This window comes from Rattus norvegicus, chromosome 19, assembly GCF_036323735.1.
Source record: "Rattus norvegicus strain BN/NHsdMcwi chromosome 19, GRCr8, whole genome shotgun sequence".
In the NCBI taxonomy this organism is placed as follows: Eukaryota; Metazoa; Chordata; class Mammalia; order Rodentia; family Muridae; genus Rattus; species Rattus norvegicus.
Window position 1 is genome coordinate 25031914 of NC_086037.1, and position 25822 is coordinate 25057735.

At 44.6% G+C, this 25822-nt stretch overlaps 1 protein-coding gene across 1 annotated transcript in view; it reads right to left on the bottom strand.

The window, feature by feature from the left end:
- The window catches only part of LOC134483277 (uncharacterized), a 211961-nt gene that overhangs the window by 180716 nt on the left and 5423 nt on the right, over positions 1–25822 (bottom strand). The gene's annotated exons all lie outside the window — the stretch shown is intronic.

Consider the following 25822-nt stretch of genomic DNA (forward strand, 5'->3'; position numbering starts at 1 on the left):
AGCAGGAGAGCAAGGAGTTACAGCGATATTTGTTTGAGTTGAACCCGAAGGATGAAGACGAACAGGAGAAGACCAGCAACCTCCAGACCCAGCAAAATGTGGTAGGAACAAGCAGCTGAGTCAGATTAACAATGTCTGATACCATTTGCCTATTGGATACGTCTTTGCTTCCCCTATCACCTTTCTAATCTCCCCACACCCAGTCAGTCACCCACCTCATGTGATAGAGTTATTCATTGCTCTGTCTATGCACAAGTATTCTGGGATGTTAACCACTCTTCAGAAACTGAATTATGGGCAATTATACTTCTCTGCCCTTTTTGAAACTGCAGTCCAGAAATGGTGACAGAGGAATAACATATCACATGACTGCATCTCCCTATCACAGATTGGATGCTATGAAGAGTTTTGAACGAGTTCTTGGTTGTGTGACAAAGGTCATACAGGGGTCATGTGATGGTTGGAAGCACCTTGTAGGGATAAGAACCAAGTGCAAATGGCAAATGAGTCCTGGTCATTGGCTTTGATCTGGGTATCATGTGGCCTTCTCCTTTCTTCCTGCACCCCAATCAGGTCTCTCCCCATTTCCCCATTCTTGGTTTGCACTGGTAGAGTCTGAGGAGCAGCTTGTTCTCCCACAGTACTGTGAGTGTTGCTGGTGATGTTCTCCATCCTGCATAGAAAGCAGCAATGATTTCAGTGAAAAGATCAGTGCTGTCTGTCCAATGCAGCTGAGGGGACAGAAGGCAGCAACTTGACAGCTGGTATGCATGTCCCCACCAAATCAGTGTCTTAATAGCTGCCTTCTCCTCCCAGGTCTCAGAAACTGCAGGAGACATGGCATAGGACGGATCCCAGGAAGACAGCCCCCTGAGGAATGAGTTTCTCTCTCAGGAGTTCCCTGTGACGACAATCCTCACAGTCAAAGACTTTTTGGGGGAATATTCTTCTTCTCAGATAATTTCCTCAATGTATAGAGACCCTAAATTTATGTATCCGTATGCCAGCCTGTCTCATTGAGGTCTTTCTCCTTTCTCATACGGACAACACCATTTGAGAGACAACTGAGGGGACTGCCTTGACATCTCACGTCCTAGAGGAGAAACAGCACTACAACTGTGTTTCTAAATGTTCATTAAGAAAATGCTGTTAAGAAATGTTTTTGGTTATGATTTTCATTGAAGTTTTCTTTTTGTTATTTCATAGTTATATATTCTTGTTACTGTTTTTCATTTTTTATACAATTTTAGTTGTTCATTTTATGCCTGTTTTTTGTAAATTGTATTCCTTATGAATAAAAATTGATTTGTAACTCTTGACTCTTAAGACCATCTTATTCAAGGGTCCTTTCCCCTCCTGTAGACTTAGAACTGACAGCTGGATATGGATCTTTGCATGGTCCAGTGAATTCAAAGCCACCAAGGGGTACACAGGGTGATGGTGTCTTTTGTGTATGACTTTTTTTATGGACACACACTTTATGATGTAATCACTGACATACTGTATCCATGCTCTCATGTATTCTGCTCATCCTAGTCTATATCAGTCTACAACACACATTCCTTATTGACTGTGTGCACCAGATATTGAGTAACACACACTCATGCCTGTAGAGCTGCAGAAAAAATGACAACTTTCACAAAGGAATATAGAATAATCCTAATGGAGAACCATGTGCCTCAGTTTTTCTTACAATACAGCATTAGTATTAAACCAGAAAGATAATGACCATCAACGTCATTTTGGGAAATAGGTTTTTATAGGTGCTGTTTCACTTGATCATTCATATGCTGTGTTTTTTATTGTTGCTGATTATATTTATTTTTATCATTTAACTCAATGGATCTTTTTTTTTTCAAATGTATCTGGGCCACTCCTGAGTGCATTTCCCTCATGATCAAAAGAGGGAATAGCATTCCCCATTGTAGATGATTGTTAGGGACCATGTGGTTCTTCTGAGAGAGAAGCAGATGCTCTAACCTGTGAGTCATCACCACAGCTCCTGTAGGTAGCTTTTGTCCTTCCAGGGCATGTGCTATACTAGATGGACATGATCACCTTCAATTAAGGAGAGAGATCTCAGGAGATGTGTATGTACAGGTGGTTGAGCGGTGCCTGCTCAATGTGGTAGCCTGCTAGGCATCCACACCGGGCTCTGGTGCCTCCACTGCTTATTGTGCATTCAGGATCATCCTCCAGCACCACTCAGTTTCAATTCCAAACAGATCTTTCACTTACTATCGATGATTATATACATTAAGCACATCTGATAAAATACAGAAGAGACTAGCCTCCTTCTACAGGCCAACTTGGCATAATGAATTCTTTTGATAGAAAGCAAGATAATTATCTCAATCTATGCAGCTTAGGGAGGACCTCAAGAGCATCCATATTGAATCCAGACTGCAGCTGTGACCACATGTTTCTTTTCCAGAGCTGGTCTGTGCTAGCCCAGAAGTTAGGTGGGATAGTTCATGTTTCACCTTTTACCTTGAAATCTGTGATTTTATTGAGAAAGTATATGTTCCACGTGACTCATTTCCAATTTATGGAATTAAACTGACTTACTGAGAGTGGAGGTGACTGGGAGAGATTAAGTGAAGAAGAATAATCCAGTATGTCTGCAAACAGATGCTGTCTCATTAGGGCTTTTTAATGCTCAGCAGCTAGAGAAGCAAGGGAGAGGCATTGGTGACTCTCAGGCTTAGGTCCTCTAGTCATTATAAGCTGAGCATGACACACAAAGAGTCATAGGTATCACACTAGAATCTAGTAACTAGATTTAACCAACCTATCACATTAATGCTGTGTTTGGTGGTATTTTTTGCCCTCTTAGGACCTGGAAGAGGCTTGGGGTTTTCTAATCCTACTCATAATGTATTATCCTTCCCAACACTATGTGCTTTGTTCTGTTAATGCTAACAGCGGCATCCAATACCTAGGATATTTTCTACTGACATGTGTGACGTGAGACAAAACAGTCCCTGTCATCCCTCACCTGAATAAACCTCCTTAGAGGACAGTGTAGTTGGAGGGTCCTTCTTTCCTCTCCAAGATCGAGAAACATTTCCAGTCTTCAGACAAGTGTGTCAGCCATTGTCCAGTGACTGTCTTGAGATGTCCACAATGTCAGCTGAGTGAGGGCAGGGCAGGGCAGGGCTGGGCAGGGTATTGGGGCAGGGCAGGGCATTGGGGCAGGGCAGGGCGGCGCAGGGCAGGGCAGGGCAGGGAACTTGGGCAGGGCAGGGGATTGGGGCAGAGTCCATGAGATGTCACTAGGCAACAGGCCAGCTGGGGCTAGTGTGGGTACAGGGCTTCTAGTGTGGGTGTGAGAGGAGGAAATTAGGAATGGTCAGATTCTGATGCAGCATATAGGCGGGAAGCAGCTTAGACCATCTCAGTGCCATATAGGGACATTGTAGACACTGATGGGCAGTGTGGGGATGGTAGGGTCCGATATACTGCTCTCTGCAGGTGTCAGGAGAGCATACAGTGGCTCTGTCAGACTTATGACAATCAGGCAGGCACTGGGTGCAAGTGAGAATCATGGGACAAGCCCTGTCTGCAGCCTGGATTTGGGACATTCCCAGGTGCCCCATGGACTGCAAATAAAAAGGCAAAGGACACAGGGAAGCCAGCAATTCCCATGCACATGACATAAATACTTGTAGATCTTTCTAGAATTTCCATAGACTATCTGTCACTAGTCCTCATTATAGAAGGCACCAACACTCTGCCCTCTACTTCAACTTGGTGAGACAGCTATTCTAACTCCAGCAGGAAGGCCTCAGGGAAGACAGTAAGAACTCGAAGGTGATTCCTTTTACTATTGAAACAGGGTCTTCCTATGGAGCCCAGAGTGGCCGTAGGGTCCTAATGCTCCTGCCTCACAGTGACTAGAATTCCAGTCCACCCTCAAGAGCAGTTGATTCATCACTAGATCAGACTAAGGACATGTGAGGCCCCAGGGTGCTAGGATTACCAGGGTCCTAGTAAGTTTCTCCAGCCTAAATTACAACCTGAGTCAGTGCTGCTATTTGGGACACCGCCTGATGCCCAGTGACATCACACCTTGGAACTCTTTGTCAAACATAAGCTGTTATGGGAATGAAGTACCCACACAATAAAAACTGGTCTGGAGGGGTTGGGGAGGTTGGGGATTTAGCTCAGTGGTAGAGCACTTGCCTAGGAAGCGCAAGGCCCTGGGTTTGGTCCCCAGCTCCGAAAAAAAAAAAAAAAAGAACCAAAAAAAAAAAAAAAAAAACTGGTCTGGATACTCCTAGGTCAAGAATCCCCTGTTGGAAATGCTTTGGACGCAAAATTTTAAATTCTAGATCCTTCTGGCTTTTAGAAGATTTATAAATACAAAAAAAGAAAGATGGGCATAGTAATTTAAGCCAGTGATCCCAGTCATGGGAAACTGAGTCAGGGTGATGGAAGACTGTAAGTTCCAGGGCAACCTGTGTTTCAAGAAAAAAAAAAAAGGCATGGTGAAGATTCCACTCAAGTAGAAAACAAAAGGGTTTCACCTGGGCCCTGCCATCCACTGGTCAGCACTCCCATCGTCACAGCCACAGGGAGACACTGGGGAACATTTCCCACTGTCTCTCTTTGGGATGCAATCCACCCCATGATTCTATGTGAGGAATCCCCCAAAGGTTGCATCATGTGAGGGACCTAGAAAGTTCCAGGATTGGGAGAATTTAGGAGTTTATAATTAGGGATGATCTACAGCTGTGGCAAAGCCTTTTCCCAGCACATGGCAGCCCTAGGTTTGTCCCCAACAGTAAAAATAAAATCCCCCAAAATAATTCAAACAAAATGTCCTGAAGCCTGCGCCCTGACCAGTCTCCTCAAAAGTGCACAGGAACCTGGGTCCACATTTAGGACCCAACACGACCTCTGTGACCCGTGAGAAGGGATCTAATATGGGAATTAGTACAGTATGACTTATCCTTGTGGATACCTTTAGTGAAAATAACCACCTGACCCCTGAGAACCCATCTACCTGGGGGGTCAGCATCATGTCACCCAAAAAGCCCAGATCCTAGGGCCAGCATGGGCAGGTGGTGAAGAAAGTTTGTCTCTCGTGAACATCAGTTGCTGCTCCTGACCTGACTCTATCCTCAGGAGACAATGTCACCCCAGAAAGTGTGGGTGTCAACGGCTCTTCCCAGGCCAAGGCTGGGATACTGCTTAAGTTCCACAATGCACAGCAGTGCTCACTCTAGAGCTAAATGTTCTACAGCTGAAAGGGGTGGGTGCTCTGCTGGCCACGCCCCTCCCCTGCAGTATTTACTGCACTCAGAGTGGTGCTTCAGATGTGAGGGACTTCTTGAGGCTACTCCCATGGAGAATGGCAGATTCATCAGAACGGGGCACAGGGTGAGTTCAGAGCACAGCTGGGAGGAATTTAGGGATGCCAAGCCATGACTAAGACCAGATCCTGGGCTGACAGGCAGTTGAGCTGGAGAACTGGCATCCAAAGAGTGACTGCCTGAATTCCTCTTAGACCAAAAGCCCTGAAACTGAGCTACTTTGGTGCGTGCTCCTAAGTGGGGTCCCAGACACAGCTCAGAATTGGGGCTGTGCATGGACTTTGGTGCTGGCAGCAGGTGGCTTAGCCATAAAGTGCTGAGCTTTCCCATCTGTACCCACTCAAACTCCTCTGTTTCATTTTAGGTGTGTTTGGTATAGTTTTGAGACAGGGTATCTTGTAGCAGCCCAACTCGCTTTGAGCAACAATGTAACATAAAAATAACCTTGAATTCAGGATCCTCCGACCCCTCTGTCCCAAGTCCTGGAATTAAGACCTCCAGCTGTGACCATTTTACTGTAGCATAGGATCCATCTGTATTAGAGTGAGCTTTGGAAATACTGGAGCTCCGACTGTTCCTTAGAATTCGGGTTTCCTTAATTCTTAGCAGGAGTTTTGTGATGATGCTGATGAGAGAGTCAGGAGTTACACTGGGAGAGGTAACAGTCCTGGCAGCCCTGAGTGCTCAGTGAAAGTCAAGACAGAAGCCTGCTGATTAGCACCTGAGTGAAAGTGGGAGGATTCAGAGTTCAAGAACAGACTCAGTTACATACCTAAGACCATATTGCAACATTTTTGTTTCATTTTTGGCTTGTTTTCTTTGAGACAAGGTGTTAATTTATAGCCCTGGCTGTCCTGGAACTCACAATGCCTCTACCTCCCAAGGGATGGAATTAAAGGCATGTGCCAACATGCACTGCCACTAATTAATTTTTAATTAAACATGCTGGCACAATCCAGTAATCCCAGTGCTTAAGAGGCCGAGGCAGGCAGATATCTGGCTTCCTGACAAGTCTGATCTACAGAGAGCCTGTCAGAATAGCCAGGGCCAAACAGAGAAACCCTGTCTCAAAAAATAAACAACAAAATGAATTTGTTTTAAAGAAGAGAGGAACTATTTAACAGAATTAGAGGCAGAGAACCAAAAGGTAAAGGGCAGTGCAGAGTCTAGCTTCTGAGATGAAACTGGACACCATGGGGTTAGGGTGGGGATTCTCATCTTGGACTGGGAGACAGAGGGTGACTTCAGGCATGGAAGGCTCAGTCAGTCATTAGTCAGGATTCTCAATCAAGAGGGTGTTGTAAGATCCAAAATGTGTGAGCAGTGTTCTGCATGAGACTAGAAGAACCCGCCTACCCATACAAAACAGCCAATGAAGATTAATCACAAGCATACGTCTGGAGGTCCACAAGAGGTTAACGTCCACCTTAGTGTGGATTATTCAGAGCACAGGTGGAGAGGAGTAGAAGAGCTGATGGTGGCTGAGGCAGGAGAGGAGTTCGGGTGTGAATTTGAGCCAGTAAAATGGAGCTTGGAGGTCGGGCAGAGCAATGAGAGGTCTAACAGCATAGCTGTTGAGATCCTTCAGATTAATTTGTCTTAAGAGCCTCATGCCATAGCCAAGGGCAGGAATAGATCTGACTATTGGGTGGCTGGGCTCACATAGCCCAACAGGTTTGGCCTTGCATCTGTGGGATTCCAAGTCTCTCCCTTTAGACACAGCCATGGAGAAGGTGTAGCAGTGAAGGTGCAGATGGCTTTGCAATGCTTGGCTTATGGTTTTGAGTACTTCATGCTCCACAGAGCTAGGGAATGTCCTAGAAGCCAGGGAGGCTGAGCCATGAGGAAGACAGGTCTCCAGGAGAGAGAAATGATAACCAAAGTCACTAAGAACTTCCTGAATCACAGTGTCTGTTAAGCATATATTTTATTTACTTACTTTTATGGGCCTGAGTGTTTCACCTAATAAATGCTTGTGCACAATGTGGTATGTGTGGTGCCCGTGAAGTCCAGACTGATTCCCTAGAACTGCAATTACAGCCTAATAGGAGCCACCATGTGGGCACTGGGAACTGAACCCTGGTCTTCTGCTCTTAGCCACTAAACCAACATTCTCTTCAGCACACCCCCTCATTGTATTGTCATTAAGATTTACCCATTTAGCCTTCAGTATTTGAATTAATGAAGATGTGACAAGAGTCATAGTTACCATGATGGTTCAGGCATAGACAGGCAGGCATCTCATTGTATACAAAATATAGTTTCTTTCTTTCTTTCTTTCTTTCTTTCTTTCTTTCTTTCTTTCTTTCTTTCTTTCTTTCCTTCTTTCTCTTTCTTTGTTTTACTCTTGGAAACAGGGGTTTTTTATGTAGCTGACCTGGAACTAGCTCTGTAGAGGGAGCTGGCCTAGAATTCACAGAGATCTGTCTGCCTCTGCCTCCCAACTGTTAGGATCAAAGGCCTGTGCCACCACCACCACACATCCTTCTGTTTTAAAGGAAAAATGTAGCCCTACATGGCAGCACGAGTTTAGTCCCAGTATAGACATTTTTCTAGAGTTCCTGAAGGGCTTGCTGCCTTCCCCTTTAGCCCTGGCTAACATGAGAGCTCCACACCTATGGGGTTTGCTTCATAAGAGTCTGGAGGATGAGGGTCACAGGCTGATATATCTGTGTACAGCAAAGGATGCCTGGTGAAGGTCAAGTGGGTACAGATCAGCAGGTAAAGGCTCTGCCACCCAGCCTCATGGCCTCAGTTTGATCATGGATGAAAGCAGAGAACTGAGTCCACATTGTGTCCTCTGCTCTCCATGTGCATATCATGGCACAGGAACACCACAAACTACATAAAATGTAAAATGCTGAAATGCTGACAGAAGAGGCCTATGGTAGGCGCCTCCTACACCTGAGACTTCCAACCACGAAAAGCAGGAGGTAGAGAGTGAGGATGCAGAGTGCACACAGGTCAGGACAAGGCCATGTTACTGAAGCCTCCATGTGTGGTGAGCAGGCTCTGGGGCACCATGAGGGACATCAGGAGCTTCTGCACTTTATAGAATTACAGGGTTCCATGTTACCTCACATGCCCATGATTTGCCCCCTACTGCAGGGAGAAGCCAACACCAGAAGCCTCCAGCTCCCAGCCCTGCTTTTGCCATGTAGGTTGATCCAGAAGAGCTTGGAAGTCCCTGGACCTGGAGTCTCAGGTGGTTGTGAGCCACCTGACCCGGGTGCTGGAGACTGAACTCAAGTCTTCTGCAAGAGCAGCAAAGACCCGTGCGCTGCCTGGCCCAGCCAGGGCTGTGAAATGGTGTTTATTTTCATCTGAACAAGCCCAACAACAGTTTAGGTCGCGAGAAGCCACATGAACCTGGATGCAGTAGAGTCTGTCATCCAGCCCTTCCCACAGGGAGATAGGAGCCTAAAGTGGACAGTCTCTAGGATTAGGGGAAGGGCTAGCCTAGCATACACAGCCATGGACGAGAGGTAGAAGGTGAGGACCTGTGCTCAGGTTGTCCCTGACCTTTACACAGGCACATCAGTACCTGTACTCACAGAAACACCATACAGACATAGGTGAGAAAAGAAATAAAACAAACAATATTGAAAATACAATATACTGGGGCTGGAGGGATGGCTCAGTGGTTAAGACCACTGACTGCTCTTCCAGAGGATCTGAGTTCAATCCCCAGCAACCACACTGTGTCTTATAACCATTTCTAATCTCATCTACTACCCTCTACTGTTGTGTCTGAAAACAGGGACAGTGTACTCACTCATATGGACAAAATAAATAGTTTTTGTTTTAATCCTTTTCTAAAAAAAGAAACCCATCTGTGACACATGATCATTGTGTGATTCCAAATGTCGCTAAGTCAGTACAGTCCTATTGCTACATGGTCCACCAGTTGTGTCAGCCTTGGTAGTAGAGTGGCACAGTTGAAAAGATGCTGGTCACAGTGACCAGGCAGCCTAGAAAGCTAACCATGAGCAGAGAAGGCTGTGCTGTGTCCTAGTCCTCTACCCCACACTGCCACCTCATCCCTACGAATAGAGCAAAAAAGAACAGATGAGGAATCTTCCAGGTTTCTTTCCTCTTTGACTTCTTTATTAACCTAGCCCCTGTGCTACATGTAACCTTGTCACATCCTCTGTCCCATCCCTAAGCCCACATACCTGTCAGATAAGACAGGGATCTTGCTTTGGGGAGAAGCTCTGGTCCCTCTCTGTCCTAAGAGGCTCTGAGCCATCGCTGAAAGAGAGTCCTCTGAGGATTGAGGGAAGTCCATAGCCCGTACTCTGACTTCCAGGAAGGTTTGAGGAAGGTGGTCCTCTTCTTGTGGTTCCTCTAGTAGGAGCGGCCCACACTTGGGCCCAGCTCCCACTATCAGGAAAAGACAGGTGGCTCTGGTCTTTGCACAGCTCCAGCGGAATGAACAGTGCATCTCTCCTCTCTCTCTTGCAGGAAGTCTCAGCCTCTGGTGCAGGTGATGTTCCCAAGGCAAAGGAAAGGGAAGTGCAGAGTGAGGACTCCCAGGATCCTTTAAAACATTGTCTGCATTGTCTTCATTAATTTTTATGTTTAATTTTTATTCCATGTGTATTGATCTCATTGTAGGGGAGTGCATTCCAAAGCATGAGTGTTGAAGGTAGAGCAGAAAGCATGGGAGTCACTTTATCCTACCGCATGGGGTCCCAGGCTCTGAACCGGGTTGTTGAGCTTGTCTACAAAGAGCTTTCATACTGAATTTCCTGCTGGCTCTGATTTCAGGGAGAGCGTCTCATAGAGCCCAGATTGGCCAGTAAACTACTGATCATCCTGCCTCAAGTATTGCCATCTAGTTCATGAAAGGGTTGAGTTATTGAAACGAGGGACTGGGGATGGGCAGAGGTGCATGACTGAGGCTATCTCTGTCAGTGGCATGCCTTTGGGGACTGATAGTTTTCATCACTGAGATGTCATTTCACTGCAGTGCTCCTCTGGAGAGAAGGAATCTCTTTTGCCAGGGCATCAGGCTCTCCAGACAGGCCTGGAAGGTGGAGGTCTAGAGGCCAGGCCTGCATTCCTCTTCAGAAGCTGCATTTACCACTCTGGACAGTGCTATAGCACAGGGTCACATATCCAGTTCTACCCTGAGACCTGCTGATAAAGAATGTCTATCCTGGGACAATGTCTATCATCGGTTCAAGGTGTGGCCCAACCAACTTATTATAAAGGATGATAGTGGTTGGTTGAAAAGGCAGTAACTTTCTATGAACCATATATTAAGTTTTTATGTATATTAAAATTAACATTGGAAAGAACGATGGTAGGAGAGGAAGCTGGAGGACAACTGCTGCAAATGCTTGCTTTTGAAAATGCTAATGAAGAGTATAGGAGAGCATAATTACCTATAAAGGAGACTGGGGATATTAATGCTTATATGAAGGCATGTAAGTATATCTTCTCTGAAAATGGAAAGATGCATTTTTGGCACGTATTGATCCAGATAGAGTTATTAAATTATACATTGAAATACTCTTGAATATCCTATAGGCACTTTAGCTCAAGATGAGTTGCCTTTAGAATGGATATATATTAAATTTAACTTTAACAAAACATTAACAACATATGAGGAACAAATTTCTTTAATTATTCAGCAAGGCATACAAAGACCTGTTACACTGTGGGGATATGATTGTGCTGCTTTTGTTTTCTCATTAAGCAAAAATAAAGTGGAATATTTAATGCAGACGTCTGAAGTTTTTCAATTAGCCATGATTTCTTACACTAGAAATACTGAATTTCATTTTCCCCATAGTAAATTCTGGGATTGCTTAAGAAAACAAAAAAAAATGTGATACATACACTAATTTCTGTTGATCCATTACCATCTGCCGTTACTGTGTTTACAGATGGCTCCAAGACCAAAGATCTAAGACACATGGCTTATTGGACCAAAGATAAATTTTGGGGACAAGAATCTTCTTTTGGGTCAGTACAACAAAATGAAGTATTAGCAGTAATTAATGTATTGCCGGATTTTACTCATGATGTAAAAATATTATAGCCGAGTCAGTTTATGTTGTAGGAGTAGTACAGAATATTGCAACTGCTGTTGTTTCTACATCTAAGCCTATATTAAATGTTATTCTCACATATTAAAGGACTATTGTTATTCTGAAACTCTAGAATATTTATTACACATATTAGATCACATCCAAGATTGCCAGGATCTTTAACACATGGCAATCATATGGTAGATCAATTAGTGGCATTTGCTACCCCAGAAGAAAGCAGTCATAATCATGCCAATACAGGATATTTGCATATTAAATATAAGGTTCCCTATTCTGAAGCCAAACAAATTATTGCTAATTGTCGTATTTGTGAGCCTTCACTTATAAAATGTATTCCATCTGAAATTAATCCCAGAAGAATGCAACCTAATACATCGTGGCAGATGGATGGAACCCATATTTCTGAGTTTGGTCGCCTTTCCTAGATACATGTAAGCATAGATAATTTTTCAAAATTTGTATGGGCTACACCATTGCCAGGAGTACGCACTGCTCATGTTATACAGCATCTATTGGAAACTTCTGCTGTTATGGGACCGCCTTCTAAAATTAAAACTGATTATGGACCAACATATATTTCTTATAAATTTAAACAATTTTGTCGGCTCTTCCGGGAAAATGGCAACTCCTGCAAGTGCTCCAGAGTTGCTGCTGCCCTGGAGCCTGCGACCTCCATGGGCCCCGCTGGGGAACCCTGCCTGCGGGGCCAGCCTCAGCCCATGCACAATGTGCTCCCTGCCCAGAGGCTTCGAGCCCCCAGTTCCTGAGGACGTGGGGCGGCAGAGTTTGGCGGAGCTGTGGGAGAGGTTGAGGGGCCAGGAGAGACTTTTGCACAAAGAAAAATTCATTTGCAAATTGCCCTACAAAGGTAAAAAGATCTCAGACACCACTGCCAAACTGCGAGCTGCCATTTCAGAAAGTGAAGAGGTCAGAGGGAGAACTGAACTACTTCATCCTGTTAGTGTTGACTGTAAGCTAAGGAATAAAGCAACCACAAGAGTTGACACCGACATAGACAAGGCCCAGAATTCTGACCTGATGCTTGATACTTCATCATTAGTTCTGAATGTTCGTCAGTAGACATTGAATCATCTAAAACAACCTCAGAAACACAGGGACCAAACAGCTCACTCACAAAGGCAATGAAGAGACTTTGGAGACTGGCTGCACAGTGAGTACCAGCCCATCTGTCCGCATCACAGCCCAGGCTCCCCCATCTGAAGTTAATGAACATCTCCCCCAGCATTCAAGTCAAGCGGAAGAGGTTTCCAGCAGCGTCGACAGTCTGTTTATCACTAAATTGCAAAAGATCACAACTGCAGACCAGACTGAACCCTCAGAAGAAAACACCAGCACTGAGAACTTTCCAGAACTGCAGAGTGAGACTCCTAAGAAGCCTAATTACATGACAGTGCTAGAAATGCGAGCTAGAAACCCAGTGCCCCCTCCTCATAAGTTTAAGACAAATGTGTTACCCACACAACAGAGTGACTCAACAAGTCATTGTCAGTGGGCTCAGTCTCCTGCTTCCTCAGAAGAGCAGAGACGCAGGGCTAGGCAGCATCTTGATGATGTCACAGCAGCTCGCCTTCTTCTGCTCCACCCCCTGCCTGCACAGCTGCTCTCCATAGAAGAGTCGCTGGCTCTGCAGAAAGAGCAGAAGCAGAATTATGAGAAGATGCGGGCAAAGCTCGCAGCACAGAAACTAGCTGAGAGACTGAATATTACAATGCAGAGCTACAATCCAGAAGGGGAGTCTTCAGGGAGATACCGAGAAGTGAGGGATGAAGATGATGCCCAGTCCTCGGACGAATGCTGAAAATGAGCGCTGGGAGATCCCGGGAGTTGACTGTTGAGCTTAAATTGTCTCATCTAACTTCCTAACAAGTACCAAGACTGTGTCAGACCTTGTTGAGGGACAGCAGTTGAAGTTACACAAAGGTAGCTACAAAATAAGAACCCAGTTTGTCTTTCAGAAGATGATCTTCACATGCTTGAACAGTTCAATATTTGAACATTGTGTTTGGCCGTATTGTGTTACAGTTTTGCAGTATATTGTGCATTGGTCTGATATTTTAGTGTGAGTAGAACACACGTTTTCTTTAAGATATCTGCTTTTTCCTTCTTCGTATTCTTATCAGATAGCACTGCTTACACCCCTTCTGGTGAAATACTTTGTTATTCCAGGCACCTAAAGTGAATTAGGAAGGCCTGGTCCCCTCACTCAAGAAATTAGGGGAGCAGTCTAAAGAATGGTACGCATGCTTGCATGGACACGTTCCTGAGATGCTGGATATGAAATGCCGCACACAACACTCGGGAACCACCACCACTGTGTCTGCTGCTCTGTCCTCTCTTGGGGCGACTGCTGTCACCTGTGATGAGGTTAAGGAGCACTTGGAAGAAGTGCTAGGTGGGGAGGGTCTTCTGAGCTGGTGTGGGGAGCTGCTCCTGGCTGCCCTAGGCTTGAACTCATTGCCATCTGGGATGATAGGTCCCTGTACAGGACACTCGTGCTTTGTAAGGAAACCGGTGTTTTTCTAAGAGTTACAGTTGAATTGTCAGTTAATTGCTTTTTTTCCTTGTTAAACCCACAGAGGTGTTTACAGGCTGCAGAAACCTCAGTCCTGTATGTGCACATTTGTGCTGTTTCAAATGATTATATGATCATTTCCAGCAAAGTTAACAATGTTATCAAAAAGCCTTTTTCTATTATGTGGAATTTGTAAAGGAGAAATAAAATACCAATCAGAGCAAAAATAAAAACCATTTTGTCAATGATATCATATTGTACATATTACTGGTATAGAATACCATCCACAAGGACAAGCGTTTGTTGAAAGAGTTCACCATACCCTGAAATGACAAATTATAAAATTAAAAAGGAGGAAAAGAGATGACCTTACACAGCCTGAATGGAGTTGGCATACCAGTCCCAGAGTAATATTGGCATAAGCATTATTTTTTATTAATATTCTTAATCTTAAATTTCATAATTATAAGCTTCATGTAGGACCAATAAAATTAAAGGTCCATATGAGGGCTGCAGACATGACTCCATGGTTAAGAGCACTGACTTCTCTTCCAGAGGTCCTGAGTTCAAATCCCAGCAACCACATGGTGGCTCACAACCATCTGTAATGAGACCTGATGCCCTCTTCTGGTGTGTCTGCAGACAGCTACAGTGTACTTATATATAAATAAATAAATCTTTAAACAGATAAAAAGTCAGTATGAACCTTTGTTGTCTAAAATGGCTTGAGTCAGGGCTGACAACCAGACAGCCCTTCCAGCACCTGCCTATGAGCTCACAGATTTAGGCTTTATAAACTGACATAGAAAAATGTCCAGGGTCGTAGCCTGACAAATTCTCAGCTACGTCTCTGATGATCAGTCTTAGGGTGGGCATTCAAAAAACCATCCCTCTCTAAGTGAGGTCAGAGTTTGTGTGGTTTATGGGGCAACTCCTGGACCCCATAAGGCTGGATATTTCAGTTGCTCTTCAGTACATGCAGGAATCCTGAAGAAGTAGGCAAATTAATATAGCAAACTTCCTTCTTCCATGTCCTTGATATGAGCTGCCAGCAGAAGGTGTGGTCCAAACAACAACCAACCGATTGGGTAAAGATCTTTACCAATCCTACAACAGATAGAGGGCTTATATCCAAAATATACAAAGAACTCAAGAAGTTAGACCTCAGGGAGACAAATAACACTATTTAAAAAATGGGGCTCAGAGCTAAACAAAGAATTCACAGCTGAGGAATGCCGAATGGCTGAGAAACACCGAAAGAAATGCTCAACATCATTAGTCACAAGGGAAATGCAAATCAAAACAACCCTTAGATTTCACCTCACACCAGTCAGAATGGCTAAGATCAAAAACTCATGTGACAGCAAATGCTGGCCAGGATGTAGAGAAAGAGGAACACTCCTCCATTGTTGGTGGGATTGCAGACTGGTACAACCATTCTGGAAATCAGTCTGGAGATTCCTCAGAAAATTGGACATTGAACTACCTGAGGATCCAGCTATACCTCTCTTGGGCATATACCCAAAAGATGTCCCAACATATAACAAAGACACATGCTCCACTATGTTCATAGCAGCCTTATTTAGCCAGAAGCTGGAAAGAACCCTTCAACAGAGGAATGGATACAGAAAATGTGGTACATCTACACAATGGAATATTATTCAGCTATCAAAAACAATGACTTTATGAAATTCATAGGCAAATGGATGGAACTGGAAAATATCATCCTGAGTGAGGTAACCCAATCACAGAAAAACACACATGGTATGCACTCATTGATAAGTGGATATTAGCCCAAATGCTCGAATAACCCTAGATGCACAGAACACATGAAAATCAAGAAGGATGACCAAAATGCAGATGCTTCACTCCTTCTTTAAAAGGGGAACAAGAATACCCTTGGCAGGGAATAGGGAGGCAAAGTTTAGAACAGAGGCAGAAGGAACACCCATTCAGAGCCTGCCCCACATGTGGCCCATACCTATACAGATATTAGATAAGATGGATGAAGCAAAGAAGTGCAAGCCGACAGGAACTGGATGTAGATCTCTCCTGAGAGACACAGCCAGAATATGGCAAATACGTAGCTGAATGCCATCATTAAACCACTGAACTGAGAACGGGGCCCCCGTTGAAGTAATCAGAGAAAGGACTGGAAGAGCTTGAAGGGGGTTAAGACCCCATATGAACAACAATTCCAACCAAAGCCACTACCCAAAGACTATACATGGACTGACCCTGGACTCCAACTGCATACATAGCAATGAATAGCCTAGTAAGAGCACCAGCAGAAGGGGAAACCCTTGGTCCTGCCAAGACTGAACCCCCAGTGAACATGATTGTTGGGGGGAGGTCGCTAATGGGGTAAGGATGGGGAGGGGAACACCCAAATAGAAGGGGAGGGGAAAGGGTTGAGGGATGTTGGCCTGGAAATCGGGAAGGGGAATAAGAATCGAAATGTAAATAAGAAATACTCAAGTTAATAAAGATGAAAAAATAAAAAGAAAAAAGAAGGTGTGGTCCAGATTAGAGGTGGGCCTTTCCATCTCAAAAGATCTGAATTAAAGATTTATCTTCTGATCTCCAAGATTTGGATTACAAGTAGGTCTTCTTGCTTCAGAAAATTTAATTAAGAAAAAAAAATCCAATGGTGCTAATGCCTTTAGCTTCAGCATCCAAGAGGCAGAGGCAGGTGGATCACTGAGTTCAAGGCCAGCCTGGTCTACAAAATGAATTCCAGGACAGCCAGAGCTACACAGGGAAACCCTGTCTCAAAAAAAACAAAGAAGAGGAGGAGGACCAAGAGGAGGGGGTTAAAGAGAGGAAAACAGAAAGAAGGAAGGAGAGAGAGAGAGAGAGAGAGAGAGAGAGAGAGAGAGAGAGAGAGAGAGAGAGAGATCCCCCTCCCAGGGCGTCAAGCCATTTGGCATTAGTTAATTCCAGGTACACTCAAGTTGACAACCAAGAACAGCAATCACATTACCCGTGGTTGTGATCTCACCCTGGTAGGCTCCTGAGTAGGAGGCTGAAGCAGGAGAATTGCCATAAGTCTGATGCCAGCATGAACTGCACACGTGTTCCAAGCCAAGCCAATCTCAGCTACAGTTTGAGATTCTGTCTGAAAAATATGAAAGAGAAAGAAAACATAATTTCCTAGAGCAGTGTTTCTCAACCTTCCTATGGCCTCAACCCTTTAGAACAGTTCCTCATGCTGTGGTGACCCCAACTACAAAATTATTTTGTCACTACTTCACAACTGTAAATTTGCTACTGTAATGAATCTTTATTGTAGTGTTAACTATCTGATAGGAGACCCCGTGTGGGTCACGACCCACAGGCTGAGGGCCTTTGCCCTAGAGGCGGTCTTGGCCTAGTTTATATAGTTCATATTATAATGGGCTCTCTCAGCGTTTGAAGGTCAAGTATATTCACTTGTACCATCAAAACTTAAAAATTCAGTTGAGCTGCTGGCTGGTACGGTGTGACATCCCCCAGAATAGCTTTGCCATTTTGTTCCAGGCCTGCCAGCCATTTCATATTGTTGCTGTAACACGCCTGCTGTCACTTAGGAGGAGAAGGGACTTGGCTCAAGGACATGCTGACCACACACCTTGTTTTGTTCTGAATGTTCTGTATGCGGTTTGCTAATCTAGAGAAATTCTACACCTGAAGTAGTGGTTCCCTGAAGTGGACACAGGTGAAAGGCTAAGGCAGATGTGTGAAGGAATGTTTCACTGAGGCAGATGCAGGTAAAAGGATGTTCTGCTAAAGCACGCATGTGAAAGTACACGTGATGAAGGGTTCTGCACTAAGGACACACATGCATTGGTCTGCCTTGCATTCTGTAGTTGAGCTGCATTTGTTGGGACTTCATAGAACCACAGCAAAAACCCTTCTGGTGGGCTGTGTGGTTTCTCGCTGTTTCCTTGGGCTCAGGCTGATGGGCAGAGTGATGTCAGCTGAGACAGACACATGTGCTGACGCAGGACACACGCTGAGGCCAGGCCCATGGAGGACCCGGGATATTGAGAGGGAGTTTGGATAGAGTTATGCTTGAGTAGCTTGTTGGTCTGGGGTCTCTGCTGATCTCTGCTCGCCTGAGAGCTGCTCTTACTGACTGCATAGCATCTTGACTGTTTTTGTTCCCCTTGGACAGCCCTCAGGACCAGGCTCTCCTCTCCCTTAACCATGGCTGCTGTCCTCTTCCTCTCCATCACACATGTTCTTCCTTTATACTATGGCAGCTTCTTCCTCCTCCTTCCCTCCTCATGATCCTCTCTAGCAAAGCCCTCAAAGCTCACCTCCCCCATCTCTCTGCTGTGCAGCTGTTGGCTGTTGGCTTCTTTATAATCACAGTTAACTGGGAGCAGGGTCAGTTATTTGGGGTTAACCAGTCTTGAGTTCTACAAATTAGCATTAAAATACAAGCAGCATTAGGCCAATCCACTACAGGAGTTTTTGTTTGTTTGTTTGTTTGGTTTGGTTTAATTTTCATTTACCTTTTAACTTGTTATTTTATTTTTGGCTATTTTTTATTAATTAGTTATTTTATTTATTTACATTTCAAATATTGTCCTACTTTCCACACTCCCTTCATCAAACCTTACATTCCATTTCTGCTCAGCTTTGCCTATGTGACAGTGCTCCTGTACCCACACATATCCATCCCCACCTCACACCTCTAGGATCTGCATTTGGTGGGGCAATAGGCCTCACCTTGAACAATAGAGCATCCTTGCATACACTTTGGCTGGCAGTTTGGCCCCTAGAAGCTTGGGGATTAGGGAAAGAGGATCTGGTCAGATATTAAAGCCAATGATTGCTACATTCTCTTCTTTTTCTGGTTGTAGGTGAAATTATGTTTGTGTGCTTCTCTTTTTTGAAATTATTGAGAGATGATTAATTTCTTGGTTTTTCTTGGGTATAGTTTAGTTTATTGTCTTGGAGTTTTCCTCCTATTATCCTCTTTTGTGCTTTCTTAGAGAAAAGTATTGTTTATATTTGGTTTTGTAGGGTTGGGGATTTAGCTCAGTGGTAGAACGCTTACCTGGCAAGCTCAAGGCCCTGGGCTCGGTCCTCCGCTCCGGAAAAAAAAAATTATTCATTAAATTTGTTTTGACAAGAAATATCTTGGTTTCTCCATTTATGGTGATTGAGGATTATACTGGATATAGGAGCCTGGGTCTGCATTACATCTGCCCAAGATTTTCTGACCTTTAGAGTCTCTGTTGAGAAGTCTGGTGTAATTCAGATACGTCTGAATTTTTTTTGTTACTGGATGTTTATACTGAAAGAACCCCAAATTTGGGGAGACTCTCGCTCCAGTCTCCTTATGGCTTGCCCCAGGAAACAGGCATAGCCGATCTTGATGTAACAACAAGAGGTAGCTTTATTAACAAGATCTCGGGCCGACATGTATCTCACGGAGCCGACCTCGAGCCTCTAAAGGCAGGGGTTTATATAGGGAAAGCCAGGGGATTTCGCGCTGTTACACATGATTGGCTGATTCAAATGGTGCACAGTTACTTTTAGTGCGGAGTTACATCAGCAAAGAATACGTGTAATCTAGCATCTCAGCAATGTGGGTAGGGTGACTCATCTCACTCAGCAGGGGGATGACTCATCCTCAGGGAGTGAAGGAAGGGGAGGGGGTGGCTCCAGATGGCCAGTGTCCTTGGGGGCTGATAGCCGGGTCGGTGAACCCTATCTCAAATTCTCTCAGGCATGTCAGCACTTTGTTTGTGACTGAATTTTTGAAATTTAGCTCTTCAATACCTTACCCCTTTAAATGTTCTTTCTTTGATCTGTGCATTTAGTGTTTTAATTATTGTGTGAATGGAGGAATTCTTTCTGGTATAATTAATTTGATGTTCTGTAAGCTTGTTGTACCTTTATGGTCTTTTCTTTCTTTACCTTATGGAAGTTTTCTGCTATGATTTGTTGAAGGTGTTTACTGGACCTATGAACTAGAAATCTTAATTCTCTTCACTATCTATTATCCTTAGGTTTCAACATTTAATTGTGTCCTGAAATTCATTGATGTTTAGATTCAATGAACCATACATGTTTATCTGAGATGGGTGTTTATGCTTTGTGGGTGACCTCCTTTACCTCAACTGTTCTATTTAGTAGCACGTTGGATAATGAGACATGGTCAGCAATGGTGACCTCTTCCCATAAACTATATGAAAATAGGGAGGGGAATTGATGTGTGTCAAGTATCAGTAGTCTCCTGGGTGGTTTTGATTCCCAGTTGGCCACATGCAACAGTTTCAAAAGCCCAGGTTTGATGTTCCTTGGGATTCCCATGATGATGTACTCAGATATGACAGAAAAAGACCAGAATACACATGTGAGAACTTGATTTCTATAATAGAGAGAACATTACTAAGTTATGTTACAAAATATTAGATCACACGGTGATCTCTATGAATGTATTATTTAGTGAAAAACTAGTGTGTGGTATAGCATTGCCATGGCACAGACATTTAAAGAAAAAGTTGTTTGTTTACTGCAAACATGGACTTTATTACCATATGACTCACCTACTACACACCTTCATTGCAAAGGTAAAACGTGCACTTAGGTCCAGAGGAGATCAAGGCATATCTTGAAAGGAAATGAAGATGACTAATGCAATGGAAAGTCTTTGAATTGAAGGATTTTTAAGAAAGTGTGCAGAGGGAACAAGAATGCTTTTCTTCTGAGAGGTCAGTGAATTAGGAAGGATAGTTGGGAGCTTTACTTGACTTCAGCATCTGATTCCTGAGACTTCATTGGTAAACTTAATGTCTGGAATTTTGTGTTGTAAAACAACACATTGGCTCTGCAGCTTTTGGGAAGGCCCATGGACAGAGAGATCACACCCGCTGGGAACCATTTGTGTGGCCATCACATTTTGGAAAGACACTTGAGAAGTCCTCAAGGAGAAAATAATGAAAAACTAAATGTCTTCACAGGAATTACCTCAATTCTGACTATGATTTTTTCATATTAGTAATTTATACTTGATTCTTTTTTTTTTAATTTAAAACAAGAGCCTTCGGTTTTAATCTGTGGTGGTCGTAGAGTCACAAAATGCTTACAATACCTGTATGGCACCGGTGTCATCTCCGTCTCCGTCCTGCAGATAGGAGAGACACCACAAAGTTCTTCTCAAAGCAGTTTATTCAGGAACCTTTCTTTCTGCATGCAAGCAGCAGTCTCCTACCCCCAAGGACACTCCCTACTAAAAAACCAGTAACCACGCCCCATCAGTCCAGTCTACATAGTCTCAGTTCATAGGTCCACGCCAAATGGCCTGATCTTGTGTCATGGTGCGCCTGCGCAGCTCTCACGATGGGCGTGGCTTACTTTTGGATGTATGAGGAAGTCAGGTGCTAGTCATAAGACTTGGCAGCAGTCCCGGGCGCCATCTTGGGATTGCCGCCACACCTGCTCCCCACAACCCGGGATCTAACACTATGGGGTTAGAGATTCTTCTTTTAAATGCATCACCATGGACAACTTCCATTTAACCAGCAGGTGTCCATGCCAGGCAGACACTGAGCAGGTTGTATGTTCTGTTAATCTCCACAACAACACAATTCAGCAGAAACACCCCCATTTTACAGGTGAAGAAACCACAGCTCAAAGGAAATGAGTGTCAGGGTCTCCTCAGTCTCACTGTCTGTCACTCAGACCCACATCCTTCTCTGTACAGGGAAGCCATGGGCCTGATGTGGGCTGTGCAAGCTGACTCTGCTGAGATGATCAATGCTATTCTTGACCCTGGGAGAATTTAAGACAAGGTGACCCACAGACTCCTGGGATAGATTCTATCTCTGGGTTCTAGGGTGGGACACAGTATCACTTGCATGGGTCTCTACTCATCTGAGGAGTCTGTTCCCATCTGTCAGCTTCTATGGCAGTGGTTCAAATCCCTCCTAATGATGTAACCCTTTAATACAGCTCTTCATGCTGTGGTCACCCCCACCATAAAATTATTTCATTGCGACTTTGTAACTAATATTGCTGTTCTTGTAAGTCATAATATGCAACTTATCTGATAGGCAAAGTATCAGAAAAAAAGGGCCTGGGAAGGGGTCTCGACCCACAGGTTGAGAAACATTGCTCTGTGAAATACTTTTTTTTTTTTTTTTTTTTATTAACTTGAGTATTTTTTATATACATTTCGAGTGTTATTCCCTTTCCCGGTTTCCGGGCAAACACCCCCCTCCCCCCTCCCCTTCCTTATGGGTGTTCCCCTCCCAACCCTCCCCCCATTGCCGCCCTCCCCCCAACAGTCTAGTTCACTGGGGGTTCAGTCTTAGCAGGACCCAGGGCTTCCCCTTCCACTGGTGCTCTTACTAGGATATTCATTGCTACCTATGGGGTCAGAGTCCAGGGTCAGTCCATGTATAGTCTTTAGGTAGTGGCTTAGTCCCTGGAAGCTCTGGTTGCTTGGCATTGTTGTACTTTTGGGGTCTCGAGCCCCTTCAAGCTCTTCCAGTTCTTTCTCTGATTCCTTCAATAGGGGACCTATAGTGGTTTGCTGCTGGCATTCGCCTCTGTATTTGCTGTATTCTGGCTGTGTCTCTCAGGAGCGATCTACATCCGGCTCCTGTCGGTCTGCACTTCTTTGCTTCATCCATCTTGTCTAATTGGGTGGCTGTATATGTATGGGCCACATGTGGGGCAGGCTCTGAATGGGTGTTCCTTCAGTCTCTGTTTTAATCTTTGCCTCTCCCTTCCCTGCCAAGGGTATTCTTTTTCCTCATTTAAAGAAGGAGTGAAGCATTCACATTTTGATCATCCGTCTTGAGTTTCGTTTGTTCTAGGGATCTAGGGTAATTCAAGCATTTGGGCTAATAGCCACTTATCAATGAGTGCATACCATGTATGTCTTTCTGTGATTGGGTTAGCTCACTCAGGATGATATTTTCCAGTTCCAACCATTTGCCTACGAATTTCATAAACTCGTTGTTTTTGATAGCTGAGTAATATTCCATTGTGTAGATGTACCACATTTTCTGTATCCATTCCTCTGTTGAAGGGCATCTGTGAAATACTTTTAAAGTAAGGCCTTCTTCTCAGGAGAACCCGGAACAGTTGTCAGACCAGAGATGCCCTGAACTAATTACATGTTTTAGCAGGCCTTAAGGACAACAGAGATTCCTGGCTAAAGGCACAATCTGAAATCACTGTCCCCAGGACATTTCTTGCCTCAGGTTTTCCCCATAACAATGTGAGTCTGCTTGAACATGTCTGTCCAGGAAGCCAGTCCCTGTAGACTGTTATACAGACAGAATGCTAAAGTTAAGAATGGTTTCCCTCTGACGGCCCATAGTCACTTCTCTAGAAGTAAGTTCAAGTCCCCTGTGTGTAAAGTCACATAGTGTGTGAGACTTGAAATGTCATCCGTTTGAGTTGACAAAAAACAATTCTCACTTCAGATTTACAGCTGACCAACAGTTATTTTCAGGAGAACACAGAGGGTGGCCAGGCCTGCAGAGTCAGATCCCCTCCCTGCTTGGGACAATCCCACCCACAGTAGACTTCTGCTTCTCCTAACAGTGTTATCAGAAAATGTGACCTTAAGGTTCTGAAGTACACAATATGAACAAACCCTAAAGTTGTTAGATGGCCGATATGGGGCTTTTCTCTGCTTTAAGATCATTCTGGCCACTCCTCTCCCCTGGACTGCATTCTGTTCTCTCTGGTCCGTTGATCTTTAAGTACCTGGGTTCACCTCAAGGCCTGGGTGGGGAGGAGGACCTTTTCTTGTAGGAATGAGCATGGATCAAGAATGTATCCCCACTGTGACTGGGCAACAAAGTACCAGAAAATCTCCTCCAATCACAGAACTGGGTCATGTGGGAGCCACCACTGTTTCAAAGGGACAGCTGGTTGCTTTCTCCTGGAAGAAGCACTTGGGGGTTGACTGTCACTTCTGAACCTTCTGTTCTAAGTCACTTCTCAGAAGAAACACTTTGCTCTAAGTCCTTTGGGGGACTCACCCAGCACTGGGGCTGGAGGATCCTATGGAGTTGCAGCTCTGAGCTGGGAGGGGGAGCTCGCACACTGACTTGAAGAAGCCTGTTTTCACAGCTGATCTATGTCTGAGGAACAGGTGCTTTTAAAGAAGCATGTGAAAGCATCTCCTGCAGGAGAGCCCATTCTGCAGGGAAAGTCACACAGGACATCCAAAAGTGGATTCCCACCTTCCACAGGGTGGGTGAACCAGGGAGGGCGCTGGATGGTCAGAGAGTTTGAGAAAAGCCTGGATTTTCTGAAAGACTTCCAGCACTTTACATCCCACCACTATCCCAGGCTCACATGTGAGGCTCAGCAACGAGCGCCACCTGCTGGGGTCCCTGAAAACTAAACTTGGAGTGGAGAACTGTGGAATACACCTCTGGGTAGGGGGAGATGCAGGACTCCAGGGCCAGGCCTGGGGTCTGTCCCTTTGGGTCTCCTTGCTTCCCAGAGGCTCTGAGTGCAGGGCCAGAGAGCCCAAATCTCAAATTCTTTGGCCTAAGTAGTGAGAGTCAACAGGGCAGGGCAAGGCAGGGCAGGGATGGGCAAAGGAGGGCCAGGCACAGGAAAGCCAAGCCCAGCCAGCCAGTGGATAGGCTCTGGGCATGAGGGACTGGGGACAGCAGGACCGACCCTCACTCTCCAGGCTGGGCATGGCAGGGATGTGGAGAGTCGTGGAACCGACAGCCCCTTGTCCTCTGGCTGCATCTGACAGTGCATGGAGGGCTTGAATTCAGAGAGGCTCCTGGGATCCCCCGATTTCCTAATCACATTGTGCTCACAAGAACACTATTAATCTTCTACAAAATTACAGAGCAGGCTGTATGAAGACTCTCAGCTGACAATGTGGACATAAATTATGAGTATGTGTAGCAAGACCCAGGTCACTTCCAGGTTCTTAGATAGTAACTGAGAACCTCAAACACGGTAGTGATGTGATAGTGTGGTGTTAATCTAGTGACAACTAGTTTCTATTGTGACACAGATGACTCTTTTTGTGTCATGGTTAGCTTATAATGAGTAGAAGACCTAAGCTTGAGAATAACCAAAGACTACATTAGTTCTCTAGGTGCTGAGCTTTTAAAAGCCCTGGGGTGACAGCAACTGTTTGTGGACATTCTGGATTATTCCTTCTGTACTTTAACTCTCTGAGTCACCTCCACTCTCAGTAAGTTAGTTCAATTCCATAAATTGGAAATCAGTCACCTGGAAGAAATACTTTCTTAATGTGATCTGAGATTGGCCGTGGAAAAAGGGTAGCTTGAACTGTCCCACCTAGGTTCTGGGCTTGCACAGGCCTGCTCTCCAAAAGAAACCTGTGGTCACAGCTGTAGGCTGCATTCACTATGGATGCCCTTGAGGTTCCTCCCTAAACTGCTTAGATAAAGATAAGTTTCTTGCTAACAATCAAAAGAATTCATTATGCCAAGCTGGCCTAAAGGAAGTTAGTTTCTATTCTGTATTTTATCAGATGTGAATAATATACATGGTCCTCATTGGTAATAGGTGAAAGATCTGCTCTAATATGGAAACTAAGTGGTGCTGGAGGATGATCCTGACCAACAATGAGCAGTGGGAACACCAGAGCCCTGTACGGATGTCTGGCAACCTAACACGTTGAGCACGCACGGCTCAGTAAGTTCCCTGTGAACACACATCTCCTGAGATCTATTTAATTGGAGGTGATCCTGTCCACCTAATACAGCACATGCCCTGGAAAGACAAAAGCCACCTGAAGAAGCTGTGGTGACGACTCAGAGGTTAGAGCATCGGCTGTTCTCTCAGAGGAACCACGTGGTCCCTAACAATAATATACAACGGGGAATGGGATTCCTTCCTTTGGACTATGAGGGAAATTCACCCAGGACAGGCCACAGACAGACTGTAGAAAAAAA